Here is a 24428-nt window from a genome sequence, read left to right as displayed (position 1 = left end):
AAAGGTCGTATAATTTTATTTTCGCCCGACTCATACGTATATGTTTGCACGAAAATCGATCCTCTCGTATATTTCACATTTTATTCACCAAACTTTCGTCGTGTCTTTGATATTTTATTTTATTTGCTGACATGTTTGCTTCCTGGGGAAAACCCCTCTCCTGCCTTCAATCGAAGCCCAAGAAGCGGCGGCTGTCATGCTATTTTTTTTGCTTTGCTTCGAACCAGGTCGTTTGAAAAGACTGTTGCTAAAATTTGCTACCGAAGAGAAACCGAAATGCGAGGGAGGGGGGGGGGGGGGCGAATGCTATTCTTGTTGATTCAATACTAAAAGAAAATATCAGAATCACATGTGTTTATAGAATGCAGAATGGAAAGGATCAGTGGAATCCTACATCGACAGAGAGGGGCGAGAGAGAAACAGAAAAGCTGTTGAAAGGTTGAATCACTGCACTACTAAAGGGCACTATAGAAACCTGGAGAATGGCATCATCGGCACTACGGCTGGCTGGCTGACTGACTGCTGAGGGAAACGGCTTTGGCGAAGTGAAAAAGCGAAAACTTGTTTAATGGTTATTTGAAATGGAATATGCCGAATCGGATGAATGCCGGTTATTGATTCGTTCACATCGATTTGGGTTTGTTGTCGGTTTTTGGGATTTCTTCTAATGGGCATTCTTCCACCACAGATGATAGCTTGTCGTCAAGAAGGGTAGGTACGAACATTTAGTGCAGAGACTACGGTGCGTTTTTTTCCGATATATGTTTTAAAGTTTACGGATACATTGGTATAACGGGGTTTTTTTTGGCAAAGAAATTTTGAATCAGTGATTGATTTGAGTAAAACTGTTTGAGGTTTGCTGGTTGCGTGTAAATTTTAAAATTCATATTGAAATTTTGTCGTATCATAATATTATGACTTGTTCTGGGAATCTAAATTTGTGAAATTAAAGCAAAGCTCCATTGAAATAATCGGTAAGCGACAGGTGAAAGAACCTAATGATTGAAGGAGAATTCATCTACTTACTTCACTGTGTATTTATTGGAATAGTTCGTTTTTGTTTGCTTATCTGGTTAAAAGCTATACTTAATTATCTTAAAGATAAATCGTCCAGCTTACACCTTTGTAGGGGTAAGCGGTGGGACCATCATCATAATTATCTTCACCATTATCTCTTGCATTCCAAAGCTTTTCGAGGCAATTGTAAATGAAAAACTATTTCTTCAAACCAAAAATAGAATTGCTGACATGCAACACGGCTTCTTTAAAGGACGTTCGACGTCCACCAATTTACTTGAATTTATAGACTATACATTAAATGCAATGGATAATGAAAACCACGTAGAAGCCCTCTATACGGAGTTTAGCAAGGCATTTGACCGAATTGACATACCAATTCTACTCTTTAAAAAAAAAAATGGATTCGAGCCAGGACTCCTGAATTGGTTTGAATCATATTTAACTAACCGCCAACAAATAATTAAATTCAATCGAATGAAATCGACCACAGTTCAAGTCACCTCAGGAGTTCCCCAAGGCTCTCATTTGGGACATCTTCTTTTTATTCTGTATGTAAACGACATTACCTTCATTCTCAAAAAATGAAATTGCTAATCTATGCCGCCGACATGAAGTCTTTTTTTTTGGAAATAAGAAATGATGAAGACATCAATATATTCCAGAGTGAAATACACATATTCTACACATGGTGTATAAAAAGCCTATTAGAACTGAACGTAAAAAAATGCAACTTAATATCATTTAGCAGAAGAAGAACACAATCAAACATTTCAATTGCATTAGGAAATCAGAATTTAGAAAAATGTGAAAGAGTTAGCGATTTAGGGATTAACTTAGACTCCAAACTTACTTTCATAGACCATAACTCACCGGGGAAATAACATGCTAGGCTTTATAAAACGCTTTTGCTGTAACTTTCAGGACCCATACACAATTAAAACACTATATATTGCCTATGTGAGGTCAATATTGGAACATTGCAGCATTGCACACTGGGCCAGGAACCGAAATTAGCAAGAAAAAACCTCTAGCGCATTGGGTTTGCATTATATTGAAAGGGTGTCTTTGGCAAAGTTTCTCGGTTTAACATGCGCCTTCATCTGGTAATGGAAATCAGTTCCAATTTTATCCGCATAGATGGTGCTGCGATACTAACTTTCTTATTTCACATGCTAGAGGTTTTGTGTCTTCAACAAAGTTGTAGAACATTAAAAAATATAAAACAATGCCCAAGAACTCAAAGTTCTAGGTCTTCAAACAACAAAGATATAGTGAATATTGTAAAATTTAACTGAAATTTACGTTTTTTGTACTATTTTCCATACAAACGACAAATCCTTCATTTTTTACGCCGTGTATCTTTTAAGTCGGTGCAAGTTTGAAGGAAGAGTTCCCAATGTTTTGGGTCGATACAAGCGAAATATTAGCCAAAATAGTGAAAATTACCATGATTTTCATAATCCGGTTTCTCGAAAAGTAGCAAGTTTTAGCAAAAAGTCATTTACTTTCTGAAATGTACCATTTATCATCAATGAAATGTGAAAGTTTGCCGGAAATATAATTTTATATATTTGAGATATCTGAATTCATAGACTACAATGTTTATTCAAGCAGCGTTCGCCAACGCACGGCTTGCTGGCTGCATGCGATAGAAGCGATCGAATATGTCTCTTATGCTTCGCTAGCTGCACGTTGACGAACGCTGTACTAATGTATGCACAAAGTTTCTTCATGTTCATGTTCATTCTAGAACATGTGTGCGTGTGACAAAAATCGATGATGATAGTTGATAGAGCAGTACACGGTCCCTAACCTCGCTTTTAAGTTCCAAAAAATTTGTCTCTAATTAAAAGGGATGGCAACGAATGGAAGCCAAAACTGTCAACATTTACGGATGAGAGAAAAGTGCAGGAAATATTCGTGCACTGATCTAATGTTGAAATGAGAATACACATGTACTACTTACTGATTGACTAACTGAAAATGTAAGTACGAAAACGGAAGCTCTGTTATTTCGAAGTAATGTTGACTCTTCCGGTGGATTATAATTTTTGTTATTTTGAAGTATATAACTGATAATTATGGCAGAAGGTAGGTTATTTTTAATTGTTCAGAAGGTATTTATTTCATTATTGAAAATAAAAGTATGCAGTGTGAGTGTTCGGGAAATCGTGACATTATTTTTCAAAAAATATCGCTCGTTGATCTGGCATCGCATGTGAAAAAGAAAATTATTTGTCCCGAAAGTGAAACCTTTGAATAGTCCCTTCACAAATCGCTTAGATTTCTACAAGCAGACTTTGATTCGCGTTATGTCAAGCCCTGCCGCAACAAGCGTTTGTTTTTTCCAAAAATATACAAAATGACTGGATTCCCACTTCGAAGTTCAGGACGATAGCCCAAAGAAAAATGTAGGTGGAAGACCAAAAAAATCATTTTGTGAAGATAGCCAAAAAACAATCAAGTGCCAAATCAGAGATCGAATGATTTACTGCTGACGATGCTTTGCGATTTTTTGTGCGAAAATAATCTAACAATAAAAGAAGAGTTCAAGAAAATAGGACTGAGAATAAGTGAACCGTTACCATCTGGAGGTAATTTCATTTTATTGTCTTGTTGCCTTACATTACGAATACATTTTCATTTCATCAGGTAATAGTTATGATGGCAACACTGCCAGATGATTATTTCAGAATCCAGAAACAACGGCAAGAATTACAGGAATTGAGAAGGATATCCTTCGTTGATTTGTTACAATTCTGTGTGCGCTATCTAGCAAGCTTAAAATCGAAGTAAAGGCATTCGAAACCTACGCAGAAGAGACTAGAAGGTTGTTTGTCCATTATTATAGTTTTTACACTTTGTCACCTACGGTACACAGGGTCTTGGTGCATGGCCCGACAATCATAAGCCATTGTGATATTCCGGTTGGTTTATTATCAGAAGAGCCGCAAGAGTGACGAAACAAATCCATCAGAACATATCGGGAGTACCATCCTCGACAATTCAGTCGTCTTGCAAAAATCGAAGACGTATTCCATTGACTTTTGCTGACCTCTGACCCGGTTATGACAGTGCAGAAACAGTTTCCTCAAACCAAGAAAAAGCAATTTCCAGGACCCGTGCAAATGCTGTTGCAATAATCGAAAATGCAAGATAACAGGTGGTTGTTAGAATTAAAAAAAAAATTACTTTTAATCTAGATATCTCATCACACAAGCACACATGTTCGAGAATATACATGAAGAAGCTTTGTGCATACATTAGTACAGCGTTCGCCAACGTGCAGCTAGCGAAGCATAAGAGACATATTCCAGCATTTCCATCGCATGCAGCCAGCAAGCCGTGCGTGTCCGGCAAACTTTCACATTTGATTGATGATAAATGGTACATTTCAGAAAGTAAATGACTTTTTGCTAAAACTTGCTACTTTTCGAGAAACCGGATTATGAAAATCATGGTAATTTTCACTATTTTGGCTAATATTTCGCTTGTATCGACCCAAAACATTGGGAACTCTTCCTTAAACTTGCAAATTATCCGACTTAAAAGATGCACGGCGTAAAAAATTAAGGATTTGTCGTTTGTATGGAAAATAGTATAAAAAACGTAAATTTCAGTTAAATTTTACAATATTCACTATATCTTTGTTGTTTGAAGACCTAAAACTTTGAAATCTTGGGCATTGTTTTATATTTTTTAATGTTCTACAACTTTGTTGAAGACACAAAACCTTTAGCATGTGAAATAAGAAAGTTAGTATCGCAGCACCATCTATGCGGATAAAATTGGAACTAATTTCCATTACCAGATGAAGGCGCATGTTAAACCGAGAAACTTTGCCAGACACACCGTTTCAATATAATGAAAATCCAATGCGCTAGAGGTTTTGTCTTGCTAATTTCGGTTCCTGGCCCAGTGTGCATTGTATGGTCTCCATTTTCAATCACGCACGAAGAAAGATTATAATCAGTACAATAACAATTTCTATTACATATATGTCCTTCATAAATATCGTTTCGCAGCGCATTGACTCCACAAAACTTTTATCAAAATTAAACCATTCATTTTTCAATATCTTTATTTTAACTCCATACGGAATCATAACTCGTTAGAAGTTAAAATAGAATAGCAGACAATATTTTTTTTTATTCTTAAGAAAAACAAACTTGTATGTGTATTTGCACTAGTCTACATCGGTTAACGAAAATAAATAAATAAAAATAAATAAATAAACTCGAAAAAAGAAAAAAAACATTGTGCACAAACACCTGGAAAATCCGGAGTGGTTCGGTTCCAAGTTGACTAAAGTGCTGAAGATGCTGAAAACAACAGTTTGTTGTGTGCTCAAAACCTACATGGAAACCCTGAGTGTGGAAAGGAATCAGCGGACCAACGAAAAACCTGGAACCAGGGAACGTCAGCTGTGCAGCAAGGTGTTGAGGTGAGATAAAGCCCACCCCGGTATTTCGATAAGAGATGTGGCTAGAAGGTACAACGCCAACTTTCAAACGGTGCGGAACATCCTTGCCAGGGAAGGATACAAGTCGTAAAAAACCAGTAAACATCCGAATCGGCACATGAAGCAGAGTTCCGTGGCCAAGCGTGCAAGGCTCTTGTACGACCGTGTTTTGACGAAACACAAGGGCTGCACTTTGACCGATGTCAACAAGTTTGCGAAGAAGGCCATGATTTGGCAAGCGGAACCATTCGTCACATCCTCGACGATGACATCCCAAGGTTACATCGAAGAATGCCTGAAAAAGCGTGTATTGCCGTTCATCCGCAAGCATAGGGGCAAAGTCATCTTTTGGCAGGATTTGGGCAGCTGCCACTACTCCAACGTCGTTCTGGAGTTGTATGCTGCCCAAGGGGTGGTCACTCTACACACTTGTTTTGCGCCAACTTTTTTCTCAGTGTTCCTCAGTGTGCCGCAGCAGTACCGACAGTGCCAAGAAGTCATTGAACTGACTTTTGATTGCTTGTGAATAATGCCTTGTTTGGCAACCCGGTATTTTAACAGCTCTTGTTTTTGTCTTGTTTTTCAATGTTTTCAAAAACGACACGAACTCCAGTTGGGACTACACGCTGGATGCTTCCGTCTCCAAGGATGCATTCAGCGGACGAGCTCCGTTGCTACACGATCCTTCCATCTTTGGCAGAAGGCCGACCCCGCACAACGAACGTCAATCATTAGTCAACCAACTCTTCTGGGAGTCGGCGGAGGAAACGAATTTGCACCGAATTTTTCACCGCCCGAGCATCATCCGTCGGAAAACTGGAAACCAACACCGGTCGGAACACACGTCGAACTGATGAAGGACGCACCGCTGACCCGAAACGGACCAGCCAATTTTCCAAGCAGAACTGCTTGTCAGAGTCCACCAACCCGTACACCCTGCCTGACAATTCGACCAGCTTCAAGGTCTACAGCACTTCCAAAACAATCGCTTCCCAGGCCAGCAAAAATCGCATTCTCCACTTCTTCAATACCCCACCCGTATGCCGTCCGAGGATCTGCTGCTGACTGTATTCACCACCAAGGACTGCCACCCGTCGCAAGTGCGAATGTTCCCGCTGAAATCGGTAAGTTCCTCCTCCGCATTGGTCGATTTCCCGCACACTGCACAGGCGCAGACAAATTTCAGTGTTGCCTGAAATTTTAAAGATCATAAAAATTGTAACCATGGGTGCCAAACAACGCCAATGACTGCACCCGGGTGTGCCCCAGTTTGATTTTGGCACACTGTGTAGAATGACCAACCCCTTGATGCTGCCAAAAAGATCGATTTTGTCTCCATGCTAATGAATCCTCCGAATTGCCCCAATCGAAAAATACTGGGCAATTTCAAAGTAGCGACTTCGACGAAGCGGCAGGGCAGTCAATGACATCCAGCAAATGTGGACATAATGGAAGAAATGCGCTGATTCTGTGTCCGTTTCCACTGTGCGGGCGCTGATGGGCTCCATCAAGAGGAAGGTTCGAGACTTCGTTGGAACTGGAGAAATATAACTATCTAATGCTGTAGCTTTGAAGTTTTAATAAAAGAACTGTAAAGCAACCATTAATGAACTTTTTTTAACTTATTGAATCACGAATTACAGGTCTATTTTTGCGCACCAATTTACTTTTAGTCAGCCTTTAAACGCATTTTATGACTTAATGTTTTTTTATATTTTAATGTGCATATGACCCACCGATGATTCATAAAAATATGTGCTCCAGCAAAATCACGTGTTGATTATGAATGTGAAATAATTCGGGTGTTAATGGGTTAATGCTTTTTTCAGTCAAATAAATGATATTCTTCTAGTTCAATACACTCTCTTTCGTATTCACTAAAGTTTGGATCATAATATGCAGTTTTAAATGTTGATTCCTTGGTATAGAAGTGCATGGATTGTAACATAAATGTCAACGTAATTATATTAACAAATGGTCCTTTATTGTTTGAGTTACATGAAAGCTACAGGAAACATAAATTTTCCTTAAATTTTCCTACTTCCTACCGCTTGTAGCGCTGTGCGGTTTTTCTGTAAATACTTTATCGATTCAGTTCAACTAAATTTAAAATATTTTTTTTTCATCTAGAATTCATTCAGTACTGAAATATTTCAAGCGTTTCATAAAGCTCTATGACGAAGCTACGCGTTATTTATGGTTAGGTGCCCTGGATAAAACTTTTGCTATATTTTGCTACAAAAAGCTTATCTTTATATATAGTAGCTTTTATTGCACATGCTTTCGAAAGGCGCCATGGAATACTTCGCCATTCGATTAGTTTGGCGTAATTTTTGAATAAAAGAATCGCTTTTTAAAAGACAACCTTAGTTTCTAAAGAAGAATGTCGTTAGGAACTTTCTTCCTCGCGAAAGGTACTTTGACTCGTCCATTTTGTTTCCAAATCGGCTGGTGAATAGAAGTGCGCGAATTAAGTTTATGAGTATAGTTAAAAATCGTTTGTGCTATATCCTTGCCTTAAAAGGTAGTTAAATATAGTGAGTGAGTTTTTATTTTCCGAAGTTTTACTACGCCGTTTTCTTTCTTTTTACAGTGTAGCTAAAGTAGTTTTTGAATTCCGCGTAGTCTGTTCAATTAAGTTTATGAGTGAATTTTGTACAAAAATGTAATAATTGAATTTAGTTTTATATTGTAATTATTTAATTAATGTGAGTTCGCGTTGGATTTTCAGCGCTTTGCGCTTTTTTTGTACGGGCTGGATTTATATCTTCGGTTCGGCTATCGCAAGGCCGGACAAGGGGTTCCGCTAAGTGGCATCTTTCCCGTAGTCCGTGTGAAACAGACCATCAGACTCGTGCGAGGTCCTTTTTCCGCTACAACCCCTGTGGACCATTCTTTCCGAGAGCGCGGACCATTTTTTTAACTCTTTATTTGTTCCAAATTCAAAATAAATTACAGTTCATTTTAACCTAGGTGCTCCAGTTACTACAGTTACTTACCAGCCTTAATTGTTATGATATATAGCTAAGTGTTTTTACATTGTTCCTGCCTTGGCAATTCAGTATTTTAAACAGGTTTTTTTTAAACCTGCATGTCAGTATAACAATTGATATCTTCAAACTAAAAACTAAAACTAAATCTTATCTAAGTATAAAGGGAATAAATCATTGCAATTGAGGATTGCAACGATTTTTGCCTGAAATTATTAATTATTTTGTTGGACATTTGTTCTAAAGTCTCAACATACCAGGGAGGCAACTTCAAAATCATTTTCAGAACTTTGTTCTGAATCCTTTGAAGTGCTTTTTTCCTGGTAGTGCAACAACAAGACCATATTGGCACAGCGTAAAGCATGGCCGGTCTAAAAACTTGTTTAAATATTCGAAGTTTATTCGTCAGGCAAAGTTTGGATTTCCTGTTTATAAGAGGATACAAACATTTTATATATTTGTTACATTTGGCTTGAATGCCCTCAATGTGATCTTTAAAAGTTAATTTTTGGTCAAGTATTAATTCAAGATATATCACTTGGTTTGACCAGGAGATTGGAACTCCGTTCATAGTGACTATGTGACTACTACTAGGTTTCAAAAACGAAGCTCTAGGCTTATGTGGAAATATTATTAGTTGAGTTTTGGAAGCATTGGGAGAAATCATCCATTTTTGTAAATAAGAAGAGAAAATATCTAAACTTTTCTGCAGTCTGCTGCAAATAACACGAAGACTTCTTCCTTTAGCGGAAATGCCTGTGTCATCAGCGAACAAAGATTTGTGGCAACCCTGAGGCAAATCAGGGAGGTCCGAAGCAAAAATGTTAAACAATATAGGCCTAAGAATGCTACCCTGAGGAACTCCTGCTCTAACAGGTAGTCGAATAGATTTGGAATTTTGATAATTTACCTGCCGAGTTCTGTCAGTTAAATAATTTTGAACTAATTTCATAATATAAAGTGGAAAATTAAACTTTTTCAATTTAGCAATCAAACCTTCATGCCAAACACTGTCGAATGCTTTTTTATGTCTAAAAGAGCAACTCCAGTTGAGTGGCCTTCAGATTTGTTTGAACGAATCAAATTGGTAACTCTTAAGAGTTGATGAGTAGTTGAATGCCCATGGCGAAATCCAAACTGCTCATCTGCAAAAATTAAGTTCGTATTGATGTGAAGCATCATTTTATTCAAAATTATCTTTTCAAAAAGTTTACTTATTGAAGAAAGCAAACTTATTGGGCGGTAGCTAGAAGCTTCAGCTGGTTTTTTATCCGGCTTCAAACTTGGAACAACTTTTGCATTTTTCCATTTATCAGGAAAGTAAGCCAAATGGAAACATCTGTTAAATAATTTTACTGTTAAATTATGAAAGACAAGGTACTCTCTGGGAGTTTTTTGATGAGGATATAGAAAATTCCATCATCATCTGGAGCTTTCATATTTTGAAACTTTTTAGTTATAGACCTTACTTCGTCCAAATCAGTCCCCCAGGAATCATCAAAAATATTTTCCCGAGAGAAAATATTCAGAAAATCCCGAGCAACCTGATTCTCAATAGGACTGGTAAGACCCAAACTGAAATTATGGGAACTCTCGAATTGCTTAGCAAGTTTCTGAGCTTTTTCCAAATTTGTGATCAAAATTTTACCACCTTCTTTGAGCGCTGGAATAGGCTTTTGAGGTTTTTTTTTCAAAAAATTTGTGAGTTTCCAAAAGGGTTTGGAACTCGGGTCTAATTTAGAAACATTATTTTCAAAAGTTTTGTTCCTCATGGCAGAGAATCGCTTTTTAATTTGTTTTTGCAAATCCCGCTAAATAATTTTTTTGGCAGGATCGCGTGTTCTTTGAAATTGTCTCCTACGGACATTTTGAAGACGGATCAAGAGCTGAAGATCATCGTCTATTATGATTGAATTGAATTTAACCTCGCATGTTGGTACTGAGGCAGCTCTTGCTTCAACTATAGAAGTAGTCAGAGATTCAAGAGCATAATTAATTTCATTTTTGGTTTGCCAAGGAATGTTTGGATCGAAGTTATATTCCATAAATGTTCGATACTGCTCCCAATCAGCTCTATGGTAATTGAAAGTAGAGCTGTTGGGATTAGAAATTATTTCTTGGGATATTTCAAAAGTTACTGGAAGGTGATCAGAACCGAAGTCAGCATGGGTAACCAATTGGCTACAAAGTTGACATGAATCAGTTAAGACCAAATCAATAGTGGAGGGATTTCTTGCAGAAGAAAAGCATGTTGGGCTGTTTGGATATTGAATAGTGTAATAACCTGCAGAACAATCATCAAACAGAATACTACCATTGGAATTGCTTTGAGCATTATTCCATGAGCGGTGTTTTGCATTAAAATCACCAATAATGAAGAATATAGACCTATGACGGGTAAGTTTCTGGAGGTCACCCTTGAGAAAATTCTTTTGCTGGCGTTCACTTTTTCCTTCGGTTACTGCTCAGTAAAGTAAGCATTCCTCCTTTCTCTTTCCGTTTCATTCATGTTTGGGTAAGTCAGAGTAGTTCTTTCGTTCCGATAATATCTGCGGTTCAACAGGACTTGGCGTTTTACCTTTAATTAAGCTAGTTGTGCCATTAGTAATCGGAAACCATTCAAGAGGTTCTCTGAGATAAGGTCTCATAAATCGGGCAAATTCCAAACACGACCAGTGGTCTCTCCTAATCGAGAGTGGCGCTTAAGCCACTGAGTTTTACGAAAACCTCAAGAAATTTCGTGAACGGATACACGCTCCAAAAGTATTATTTTTCCGGCTCGTTTATGTTTTCTAAAAATCCAAAGAAAATCTTTTTTTTTCTTATATACCTGATAAAATGTGCACGTAGAAATATTTTTTTCTATCTCATCATGATAAGAAATTGGAGCCTCAGGAAAACCAAAATGTCGAGTTTTGTGGTTTTTAAGTTCATATTTATCGCCTGATGACTTACAACAAACATTTTTGCACGTAATTTTGTTTTTAAATTCGAAAAATGAGATTGTTTGTATATTTTTCCAAAATTTTCAGAAAGATCAAAACGTAATTATTTTTTTCAGAACAATAAACTCGGTTAGTTTGTGATCAACTTACATAAATTTAATTGAAAATGAAATATCAGGATGGAAAAGACTGTCTGGTATCCGATGCATAACGGTTACAAAATTAATTAAAATCGGTGTTAAATGTGTATTTTAAGGCTCAATCATGTTCCCCTTTCTTTCCTGTTTTTTGTTCGAAACCCGGTTAATTTCCAGTTTTTTTTTCCAGTTCAGTGTCCACCCTGAGCTCTAATTATAAATAAATTTTTCATAATTTCCGAATTATATTGATCTTATGAACTCCGATGAGTGTTCATTTTATGACACAATTTAGTACTTTTCTGACCACTGTGTCACGTTCCAGCTTCCCGCACACCGAGCAATAGGACCAATGCTTACCAGATTTCAGTAGCATCTTTCGATGGAATCGGATTAGAATTCTGAACGGTGATTTCATTCAATTAAGGTTCATACTTTTGCGCACATCAAGCGACCCCTTCCTTTTGCTTCACCGTGGCGCCCACCATCGATTGAGCAGATCCTTGACTCACAACAACCTACGCCACCGGGAAATTGAGAGCTGATGTCTTCTGCATTGCACCAAAAGCGTTGTTCCTACCTTCTTGCAGACGTACGCACGCACACACACACAGGCATTCAGACGGAAAGCTAAGCGATTTTCGAAACGTGTACCAACCAATAACCTGCCTGAGTGGTGGGTGGTAAGAGTGAAACCAGAAGCAAACAGAGGTGACCAACCGGAGCGCCGTGCAGATGGTGGAGAGGGGGCTTTTTGTTTGAGTGGCACTCTTGCGGATTTTGATGTTTCGTCGTCGTCGTCGTCGATACCTTGGTGGCACCGGGTGGTGGTGGGTTCGGACGAGTGATGGTGGTGCTGAACAAGATATTTTATTCACAACTTCTTCGACTGGCATCGTACACGGAGAGGTGAACCATGGACGTGTGCAGGTCCATTCTGATTCAGTATTCAACTTATGAGGAGCACAGACAAAAAACATTGTATTTTAATTAAAACTCCAGTTTTGCTCCACGAAAACCTACGCACGCCATCGTCATCGAAGTGCACGTTTCCTGGCAAAGATGCTATCCTATAATGCTTCTGCTTACGTTCCAAGGAGTCCGGGACCGACAGAGAAGCCTATGTTGTTGCATCACCTCAAGTGAGATTCGTATCGAACCGAAACTTTGTTTACAGTGAGTCAAGCGCCCTGGTACTCGTTCTCCCGGAGTGTGTAAGATGAGCTGCTTTATCAATAGTTTTGTATCAAGACCAGTACGATATAGATTGTCAGAGAAGGGTGTTGGTTGGTGAGGAGGTAAATTGAAGCTTGTCAAGGATCGGATTGTCATCCCACCCGAGAGCTAGAGCTGGCAGGTATCATGTTGTGCTTGACCCTATTTGTATAAATTACTTTTGAAGAATGCATCATCAAGTTCGACAACGAGAAGACCGGCCAGCAACAGCAGTCCCATGTTCTCGGGATTCTCTGTTGATTCTTTCGATACAGTTTGTTCTGGAGGACTGAAATCGATCCGGTCTTGAGTGGTGGGTAGAGAGCAATCTGATACCGTTGTGACGAGAAGTGGAATTTGTCGTGTTTAGTGAGAGGGCTTGTGGAATTTCGGTTCATTTTTCGGCCTGAAAGGAAATTGCTCCGTAGATATGGTACAAAAGAAGCAATTTCCACAGCAATGATTAGATTGATACTGAGAGTAGCAAACGTTTGCATATTGGATTATTCATATCAGCTTGGCCTTCGATAGTTTAGAAATTGACAATTTTGTGTTGTTGTGATCCCATTTCGGACATTTCGGAAGTCTTTTGTGATAAAGTTTGCATGTGTAAGTGCAAAGAGCATGTTGGTTTCTATCGGCGTTAGAAGATTCATCTCCGCACATAAAATCTCATTGCACTAACGATCATCCTGATATCGTCTCCAGAATTCATTGAATCAAAAAAAAATCATTTACATTCATCGATACCAACCCTTAAACCTTGCATATCGCCACACATAGGCCAAAACGATCCCGCATCATTCGGTTGTGAATGTGAACGAAAGTACTCTCAAGTGTTCGTTTAGTACATCTGCTGCTTGGGCAAAGGTGACTGGGAGTGTAAGGGAGAAAAACAATTTTCAATCCTTTTATCGTCGCTTCCGCGGAGACCGTTGCATGGGGCGTGAACTTTTCCATTGAAGACGTCAGGCGTCAGGCTACATTCTGCGACTACATAATTTACATGTTCGATGGAGACCGTCTTCTGCATAAACACACATCGTCGTTTCGTTGCTTTCTCCGTATCATATCGAGCAAACATAAATATTTCTAGTGAGAATGTATCATCGTGTTCGATTTTTCCCTCCAATGCGGGTAGGGTTTCTAAACGGTATCCTAAAGCAGGACATCCTAAGTAACATTGTAAGTTTTGTCGAGGTTATTTAGAATTCTAGAAGTCGAAATATAGTCTACAGAACTCTCATAAAACCAAATAGTGTTACTAAGGATGTCTTCCTTTTTGAACTAATGTAGCATTCTTGGAAAATTTTTTTTTGTTTATTAATTTATTTGATAAGGCTCAACCGAATTAACTTTACAGAGCCGAGGATTCTTGGTCACTATACAAACATCTTAAAAATATAGTCAAAAGGTACAACACAATAAACACTTTATCTTCCGCTATCCAAAAAGCCTCCTCCATCAGAACTGGAGCCGCTTCCAGTAGTTTCATTGTATGGCAAATTGTTGTATGCCAACGAGGGTCAGAGCGCGTCCATTGCAGCAATGGACACAAAACGTGGTCAGCACTCACACACTCATCACGAAACGGTTGCTTTCCAAAGTCGACGACGCATCGACCGAAAGAACTGCTGATGAAGAACAATGAGGAGGACCACACAATGGTTGCTGCCGAGAAAACAGACGATCGCGTAGCACACATCGAGAGTGGCCTGCTTTTGTCGACAGCCGAGTGAACACTGTTCTTGGAAAATTGTCTTGCTTATTTTTTTTAAAGAGCATCGTTTGCTTAACATGTTTAAGTAAACCAAAGTAATAATAAATTTTGAACCGATCATTTTGAAAAAAAAATTTTTACAGATAATGGTTAACCTATATTTTTCCTCTTGGACAGGTTTATAAGTATATTTAAATTTACTGGCTGGTTTTATGTAATTAGCCTTGAATCAAAAAGATTCATAAAATATGCTTGTATAGTCATTATTTGCCGGTAGAATGCAACATCATCCCATCTACCGGATGCCATTCGGTAAATGGAATGGTTTTATCATGCTGTAGCTTTCCATGAAAACAAAATCTTCAAATGTCTAGTATAAGAATTTAATTTTTTTGTCTTTTGTCTCTCTTAAATAGTTTTTGTTTGGCTTGCCCCCCGTCTCGATGAGTCTCATCGTCGCCCACTGATCACCATAGCCAGTCGAACTCCAGACGAAACTAGAACCGCACTACCGTTCATACTGGCGACAACGCTCTGATGAGACAACGAAACCTTACCCCAAGCTCCTCCCCTGATTCTATCCTTCGACAATGTACCTCTCTAATCTCGGGTAAGCCGCGAGTATTCGGCTCAACTCCTACTAGACATAGAATTAAGTGAATTTGGTTCCAAACCAAGAACAATTAACCATCGGCTCCGTAAAGCTAACTCGATTGAGCAGTCCAAGTTAACTAGTTATAACTACATGAAATGCATATTAAAATAATAGGTAAATTGATCAACGATATTTCAACATGTGCATTCAATTTCGACGACTTCTAATTTTGCCTGTAATTCCCCTTTCTCTTATCGTTCACCCATGCATCTATATTAAGAATCAACTTAGTCCTCATTTATTTCCGGTTTATTTCAATCGACTCGCAGAAGGGACCATCACGGCACCCAATTGAAGTGATTTGGATGGGAGAGTGAAGATGTCAATTCCCTGTTGCTAACATTTCGTGGATAAAGAGCGGGCTCTTCTCCCCGTTCATTGGGGCATCTTCCTGTTGGATGGCTCGGTTTTCTGACCAATTGGCTGATCAAGCTGTTGGAAGGAGATTCTTAACTGTCCCATGAAAATTAAGAGGAGAATTGTCTATCAATCATTTTTGGCCCTTCATACAGCGATTTGCTGATGACAATCAGAGGTTATTAAGCTGAAGTGAAGAGAGCCCACTTCTATCGGACTAGTTTCCGTGCTACAATGAGTGGTAGACCTCTTTCATTATCATCATAATCATCATCACTGCTTTTCATGTAAAACAGGTCACTAGATCATTTCAAAGTATCATAAATTAAATTTGTTACAAATCAAATCGGTTTTATACAATTGTTCAAAAAATCAAATATTAGAAAATTCCTCCAATCGTTCAATGGCTTTCATGAATTTTTTGATAGCGCACATATTTTCAAAGCATTTGCGTAAAACGCATTGTCCGATTATGATAAACATTATTAAACATATCCTCCTTTTACTCTATATTTCAAATGGAATGTACTCTTTTTCAATCATGTCATATGGTAACCCTAAATACAGAGAGCTTGGGCCTTTGTATGGCTGCATTAGGGTATGCGATACACTTAAAATTTCAAAATCCGGCTTGCTATTTGTTTAAAGTTTTGGTTATTTGTGTAACCAGATTCGTCACTTAGATTGATCTTTTCAATAATTGGATAAGAAAAATGGGGGTAAAATGCACAGAGCGGGCAAAATGCGTCACACCTTCTCCCTCAGTTGCTAGCTAAAATGATGGCGATGAATTGCTGCCATACTTTAAACTTTAAATATACTACAGTCAACTCTCCACAACTCTACACTTCTATAGACTGTACTCGAAAAAATCGCCAAAAATGCATTTCAATGCCCGCACTTTGCCCTTGACACCACTCATAAGGTCTTGGGCAATGGTGGGACCAACTTCTTTTGATGCTTATACCCCCTGTTTCGTCAAAGCCAGCTCGTTCTTCAATTCCTTAGATGTTTTACAAAGTCTGGCCTACATGATGGCCCAACACTTCTAATTGGGCGAAGTTCCGGCGAGTTCGGTGGGTTGACGTATTTTGAACAACATTGTTGTCTCATGCTCTGATGCCAGACCCGACCAAAACAGCGTCTCGCGTCTGTGAGACCGCAGGACGGGTAGATGGCACTTCTTGAGGCACTCGTCCCGGTAGATTTGCCCGTTGATGGTATCTGTCGTGATGCCGCACTCACAGATGACCTGCCAAACCAATAACTTTTAGGAGAATTTGTCCACCTTCTCCTTCCTTACCTCCTCAGAAACGGCCATCCAAGATGTGGCAACGTAAAACTCCTGCCTCGGCAACTGTTTTTTCCCGTCAACCATCACGTTGCACCACGGTTTCGTCAGCCACTCCCGATACACTTTTATTTTCGTCTGTTTGGGACCTAACACCACTGCGCCCAGTAATTTGATCTATTGTAGTATATCCCGTGTCCTTAGTTTAGTGCATGTCGTATTACTCCATCACTATAGAGAAATGATGAATTCGATTTTTTTACAGTTGTCATTCTCGCATTTATCGCAAGGATCCGACTCTAATTGAAAGGTCCCGCTATTTATGCCCTTCGGAGTGTTGAAACACCCTGCAAAGGCGCGCCCCTTTGTCAGTCAAAATTGGATTTCTTAGCAACAAAAATAAGCAATCACACCGATAATGACCATGCATCAGAACCCTAGTCTTAACCACTTCAAACTAGAGAACAACGATTAGAAGATTAGGAATCACATAAGCGAAGACTAACTAACTCATTTTTTCCTTGTTTCAAGATCATCCTCGGTGGACAAAGCCGAGTCTTGGCACTATCGACAAGGCATAAAAAGTAACAAGGACTAAGATGTGTTCCTTGGATTATTGAAAAATCCTGTTCCCCTAGTTTGAAGCAGTCAGGACTAGGAATCGGTGGTAGAACTTACATCCCGTAACGTACCACGAAAAGGTGATCTACTCACGTTACCGTGCTATGCTTGTCGTTCCGTTTCGGTGCCTTTCTGACCTTATAGACGTAGATGTCGTCACGTTTTATCGTTTTTTGGACAAACCAGATGGAAACATCCGCTTTCTTTGCCACATCGCGGATCGAAAGATTCGGCCGACGTTTGAACAGATTCAACACCTTCCTGGCCTTCACCGGGTCAGCTGATTTCGGTTTTCTTCCGCAGCCTTCCCGGCGCTGAGTAATTTCTGGAATTTCTACGACACTTTACAACAAAATTCATAAAATCTAAAAAATCCGTAGAATTTTATGACCGGCCCGTAGATCCGTAGTAAATCTTAAAATCCTTATATCTACGGATAAAACTGCTTGAAAGATTTTGATGAAATTATGCTAGCGTAAAATAAGTACAATCTAAGCTAGTTTCAATTAACATTTCATCAATTTTTACCAACACGCTTAAAATTTACAAACTAATCAAAGTGTCTCACTTTTTTCGAGTAAAGTCTTTATAACGCGATATTTTCTATAACTCTGACCGGAGGTGAACTAGTCATAGGCTAAAAATCTCCTGAATATAGAACTAAAAAAAAAAAACCAATAACTCTAATCTATCTAATCGCGGATGGATGACAAACTATGAACATTAGCATTATTTGTATCCTAATTATGAGCACTATACAACAATTATAAAAGTGTGACCATGGATGTGCTCATAATTGATTATTCATAGTTTGTCATACAAGTGTATCCGCGGTATAAGGATTCTGCGGTGCCTACATTTTCCTACGTATAGTACTCTCCATAAATCTATATTTCTACAACTCGATGCCTTCTTTGGTCGATGATACATGTAGTGTTATTTTGATTCTATAACTCGATATGTCAAAGGTAGAGCTTCTGAATTATGTGATGTTAATGTTAAAATCAAAGAAACACTTAAAACATGATGGTGAGTACTCCTTAGCCTGAATGTTTCGGGAAAATGATCCGAAATCATGGGAAATCGTGAGATCTATCAAACAGGATATATTGAATGTTCAGCGTGGATGTTGGGTTGTTAGGCCAGGCTGAATTGTCATTCGGCCGAATAGCGATTAGATCGAATGGTGACTAGCAAAAATTCCGGAAAATTATTTCTTAGCACTTGCGAAGAAAATTTGCTGGTTTGAAAAAGAGAATAACCAGAAAAATATAGTCATAAATTATTCCCTCTCATGTCAGGTAAAAAAAAAATACAGATATTAAGGGTGTCTACTACCTGGGAACGGTAGGTGCAAGCTTGAGATCCCCCGAATACACTGCGTCCCATCGTGCAGGAATTGCTGGCAAACCGATTTAACCGTGCTTTGGCCATTTTTACGGATGGCTCTAAGTGCGAGAGCATACTTGGAGCAGGTGTATTTACCAACAGCATTCAACAAGCAATAGGTCTTCCGTCACACTGTAGCGTGTTTTCGGCGCAGGCCTTTGCAATCAAGTCGGTCGTCATCACAGCGAGAGTATCAAACGAACGTGTTATAATTCTGTCTGATTCGGCTAGCTGTATTTGGACCATAGAGAGTGGAAGATCGCAGCATCCGTGGATCCAGTTAATCAAGCGGCTTATTACGTGGACGGCCGATCCACTTTTGTTGGATCCATGGTAACGAAGAAGCAGACCGACTGGCCAGAGAAGTATGAAACAGTCCACCAATCAACGTCGCCGTACCAAGGAATGGTGTCATCAAGAACATGAACCAATCCTTTCATCAACAATGGGAAGCACGAGGGGTACAATTGATAGATGTCAAGCCGCGTCAAGGGACCGTTCGAGATCGCGAAATATTTGTTTATTGTTGAAAATTAAAAACTGCGGCTCAATTTGGCCTACGAGTTTTCTTGGGCCTATTAGCCATTGAAACGCTATTGGGATTCACTTTGGCCTATCTAACGGAAAGAAAAGTGAATTCGCGTGCGCCTTTTGTTTTCGAGATCTTATTTTGCGTTCTTCAACAATTCATCTTGCAGCTTTTGAATAGATATATTTGAAGTTTTGTTAGGTGATTAGGCCGAAGTAGATTTTCCCCGTACTAGGCTTACTCATGAGTATCTGCTGAAGAAAGCATCTCCGCCAGCATGTGAATGCTGTGGGACCGTTGTTGACGTTCGTAACATTATTCTGCGCTGCTGAAAATTTGCAGCGGCCAGGATGAAATACGGGATCGATTCCACAAGCCTTTATACGGCGTAACGCAATGCCGAGGATACTGAGAAGTAGTTGCTGAAGTTCCTGCATGAAACCAACGTTTATCGAAAACTTTGAAGCGCGAGGATAGAAAGGATAGGATGCAGGAAGAAACGTTGCAAAGGAAGGCTGCTGAAATAATGGATGAAGACAATAAAAGCACGGATGTTCAAGCGAAAAAAAAAAATCAAAGTGCTTTCTAAGAATGATTAAAATTGATTTCTTACTAAGGAGCATTTCAAAGTCATTCCGGGGCAAAATTCCGTGCGAATTGAATTCCAGTCATTTCAAGAAACATTTCATGGGATTTGTAATTATGTTCCAGTGATAATACTCTAATACCACAGACAGACATACAAATTAGTACCGTTGTACTTCTTTAATCCAGTACCTCAAAACGTACAATTTGTGGTACTGGCTGAAAGCAGTACAACGATAGTACAGCAGTGAACTTTGTATGTCTGTACAAGGTATAAAAGAAGAGCTACAAGGAAATTGTGAAGAGCATTTTAAAGAATTAATGTCTGGGGCGTAGTTATTAACATTCATACCTCTCACGACAAAGTCACGAGTTCAAATCTCACCAACAGACAAGTCACGAATGACCCAAGAGTGTTAAAGTGACTATAATAAAAAAAAAGGAAGAGCCCTGAGAAAACTAAAAAGAATTCCTAAAAAAAGTTCTATAGGAATTTCTGGATAATACAAAGTTAATGCTATGGAGAACTCAAAGTTAAATTTCCTGAGAGATCTTCAGGAAATTTTAAGGTAATACTCTCAACGCTTTTTTACACGGGGCACGTACCGCATAAATAAAAACGTGTAATAAAATCCATGCTATAAAAAAAAAATTATAAAACGTGTTTACGTCCTAAAAAAAACTAAGTCTTATGCATTAAAATTTTGTTAAAGTTCTACTGGAGGTAAAGTCTGTCCGGATTCTCAGTTCAGATCATATCGGAATTTTTTCACAACGCAACGATTTACTGATCTTTCACGACAAATCGGCTTGATATTCAACTCTTCGACCAACCTGAACGGAGTTAGGTACTTATTGGAATTACGGTACATAACGGTACATATAAACTTCCTGTTTATGGTGTTCCTCGAAATGCCAATCATCGTAAATGCTGCTGTGGAGTATTCCACTTAAACCATAAACGATTTTCAGATTTTATCGATCACAATTCTATGAAATTTCGAATTCATTTGAAATTGTTCGCTAGGGACAAATGAAACAGGTTTGTGTTGGAATTCGGCCATTTCCACTATCCCATGGTCACATCAGTTTGTACGGAGATCAGTCTACGTATGTAGGATTGATCTTTGAATATTGCCAGTTCACAGAAATCTTAGCATTCTTTGATTTTTTTCAGAAACAAGAAGAAGACACAACCGCAGCTGTCATACATTCCAAACACTGAAACAAAAAAATATTATTAATTAAATGAATTGTAGACTCCAAACTTTAATAAAAACCAGATCTTGTCTAAATAAACTCTTCTGAGACACGTTCTGGCACAGGTTTGGGCATATTTGACACTAATATGTAATCACAACCGGATGAATTATATCTGATTCTTAATCCTAATTTTCTGCGGATATCAAAGAACTCTATTGGTCCCGAATATCAAGCATTTTACCATGAAATATATTTCGGAAGTTTGAGAGTAACAAATATCATTTATTCCCCGTTTAAAGTCAACATGAATTGTTTTCCGCTGACCCGCTAGATGGCTTGGTGGATGGCTTCGAACATGTTGATTATTGCAGGATCATTCAAGGATCGCTATAAAAACTTGCCTAATTTAACTAGATTGCAGGCTAGAATGCAGGATGAATAATCGGTACATTTTAGGCATGATTGGTTTGAAAGGTGGCTGAATTTTCAGCTCGATTATCGACTGCATCACTTTGTACATAAAATAATTTAAATTTTTATTTTATTCTATCTAAATGATGCATCGGAGATGTAACAATACAAATCCGCACACAAACTTTATTTATCTTCGATGTTTAATCCAAACTTTCATTCGTTTTATTGATGTATCGTGATGCTTTTCGCGTTGTTATGAGGACATAGCCTTCTGCGAATAGTTTTGGTTCAGTGCTTCAAAGTTTCATTGGCACTAACTGTTAGTGACGATTGTAATTTCGGTCGCCAAATATGACGCCAAATGCTAATTTTTCTCGGAGTTGGCAATTATAACCAATAAAATATGTACGCAGTGAAAGCTTTGCGTCTAAACTCTTATAAAACTGAGCAGCCCATGATTTTTGGGCATCAATTAAATCAACTGCTGAAACCGAAAAACGTCAAGACTTGAGAAAATTTTAGACAACAAGATTTTAAATAACAGTTTTTCACAAACCGGAAGTCGCCATCTTGCATTCCAAAATGCTGTGAATTATCGATTTTCAGTCTCTACACGTCGTTCCCGTTCCGAATATATATACCCGTATCGTCCGGTGAACCCACTCGAAGTACACTTCCATGTTTGCTTATGGCTAAATCCATTCCTCAGAAAACACAAAATCGTCGTAAAAACAGATTTGAGTATACTGCAGTTAAAAGTTAATAATTTGAAGAGCTAGAATTCAAACAGTGTTCTGCAGATGATTTTCAAGAGTATTATGGAGCAAATTATAAAAAAATACCAGAAAAAAGTCTACGATGAACTCTGAGGGTATTTTGGGATGTGTAACCAGCTACAATCCGTAGATTTTCGTCTGTATGAGTTGTTGTGTGTAAAATTCACGTATTTTAATAATATAGACAGAGAACAACGCACAAGAACGAGAGGGTTAGTACCACTGCCAAAACACTCGTACGATACTGAAGGGAGGAGAATCTTAGCTTTAAGCTAAAAATGGATGCGCAAATATGATTAAAAGAGAATGATTGAAAAAAGGCATGCGAGTGGCCATTTTCTACAAGAAAAGGATTCTGAGCAGAAGTAGTCTCGGGCCCTTGTGAATAAGACCAGCTGAAGTATGAAGTGCAGTGCAAATCAAATACCTCCTCCCCTCTTGTCGGGGTTGGGGTGGAAAGCCTGCCTCCGTTCAGGTAATTAAATTACAATGTTATGACGGAAATTTCCCTGCTCGAATTAACATTCTCAGGACCTGTTGTACCTCTTGTACACATCGTACCTTATTATTTAACGAGGTCACACGGTGGCTCACAAGTCAAGATGACTTCCGAGCCTAATTGCAAAAAAAAAACTTTGCTATCCTCAAAGGGAAACTCCGTCAGGCCATTGGTCTTAATCGTCATGGAGGATCCCTTCTCGGATCGATAAATGTGGCCAATACTGATCCAGGAATTCACCATTGGGCAGACCTTTCAAGACAACCTTGAACAGATGTTCAGTTTTAGTGTCGTAAATAAAAAAATTGTGCTGCTTCTCAGTAAAATACTTGAGAAAACGTTTAAATCCATCCAAGGTTTCAGTAAATACACGGCATTCACTCTGATTGACAATTTGAAGTGAGCTTGAATTTAACGAATTTCAAAAGTTCCGTGTAAAGAGCATGGACTCGGTAGTTATTATCACAATAGGGGGGACCTTTTCCTTCTTGGCATTAAGCCGGGAATGTTTAATGGGATTTTTCCTCGATGATGGATCATTCTCATCATCCGTGAGCATATCAATTCATGGCTCAAATAAATTTCGTCATCTAGAGATTGCTCTTTTCTTTTGCGTTTAGGCTCCAGTAAGTTTCTCTTAATCGACTTCCAAGCAGATTACTATAAGAATCTGAAGGATCGAAGAGGAATTTTCCAAATCGATGTCCAAGCACGATTATCTCGGGTAAGGTCCAAACAAGGATGGAAGAAGAATAAGAATCGAAGAAGGTAGAGCATTTGCAGGTGATACTTAGCTCTGAGAAGTTCTGTTTTTTTTTTAGGTTGCGGTAGGACTTATTTCAGCAAAAAACAAATAGATCCGCACGGCAAAAGAGCACGATGCGGACTGAGGTTACTGAATCTAGCTTCGGGAGAAACAAAAAAAAACATTAGGTTGTTGCATTTTCTGGCCATTTTTTTTCTAAATTGTTGTTCAACTAGGATTATCCGAAGGGATCGTAGATTAATTTCCAAATTTAAACGCAGGTGGGTAAACTTTCAAAATAAGAGATGGTGAATAAATCAGCTCAATGCAAATTGAATCACTAACGAATGGCAAGTCAACACACATAACATTTGTGTTGATTAGATCGTTTGCTTGCTATGGATTCGTCTAAAGAATGCTCCAGCTCAGATGAAGAGGCAAAACACTAGATTATTTAAGATCTACAATTCTTAATCTCAAATTGCTATGCTGCCCAAGTGACATCAATAACCATCGTACACCCTGTCTGCTATTCTACCACATCCCCCCGAGGCTAGTTTCGCCAGTTTCCGCAGCATGGATCAGTGGAAAAGCAAAAAAAAAACAGTGAACCCCACCAAATTGGATTGGCAACGACGTGAAGGCAAAGCCGGTGACGAGGATCTAGAAAATAGATAATATTCATATGATACTTTCACTTCCCCGGCTTGTCCCTTTGACCTGCGCTCCCGTTTATAACAAACCCCGATGGGTGGCAGTAGTGGAATCGGGAAGCGCCGTGTGCTGGAATTCCCTCGGAACGATGCTTGTGAATTCATAAGTGTTCTTCCCATTTTACTACCATAGGTGAATCCCTACTTCTTCTACGGTTCGGC

At 38.7% G+C, this 24428-nt stretch overlaps 1 protein-coding gene across 1 annotated transcript in view; it reads right to left on the bottom strand.

Annotated features, from left to right (window-relative positions):
• The window catches only part of side-VI (sidestep VI), a 1063375-nt gene that overhangs the window by 531609 nt on the left and 507338 nt on the right, over positions 1 to 24428 (bottom strand). The gene's annotated exons all lie outside the window — the stretch shown is intronic.

The sequence above is a fragment of the Ochlerotatus camptorhynchus genome, unplaced genomic scaffold, assembly GCF_037179485.1.
Source record: "Ochlerotatus camptorhynchus isolate MF236.1 unplaced genomic scaffold, CSIRO-AGI_Acam_v1.1 ptg000232l, whole genome shotgun sequence".
Taxonomy (NCBI): domain Eukaryota; kingdom Metazoa; phylum Arthropoda; class Insecta; order Diptera; family Culicidae; genus Ochlerotatus; species Ochlerotatus camptorhynchus.
This window is presented reverse-complemented; position numbering and strand designations above follow the sequence as displayed.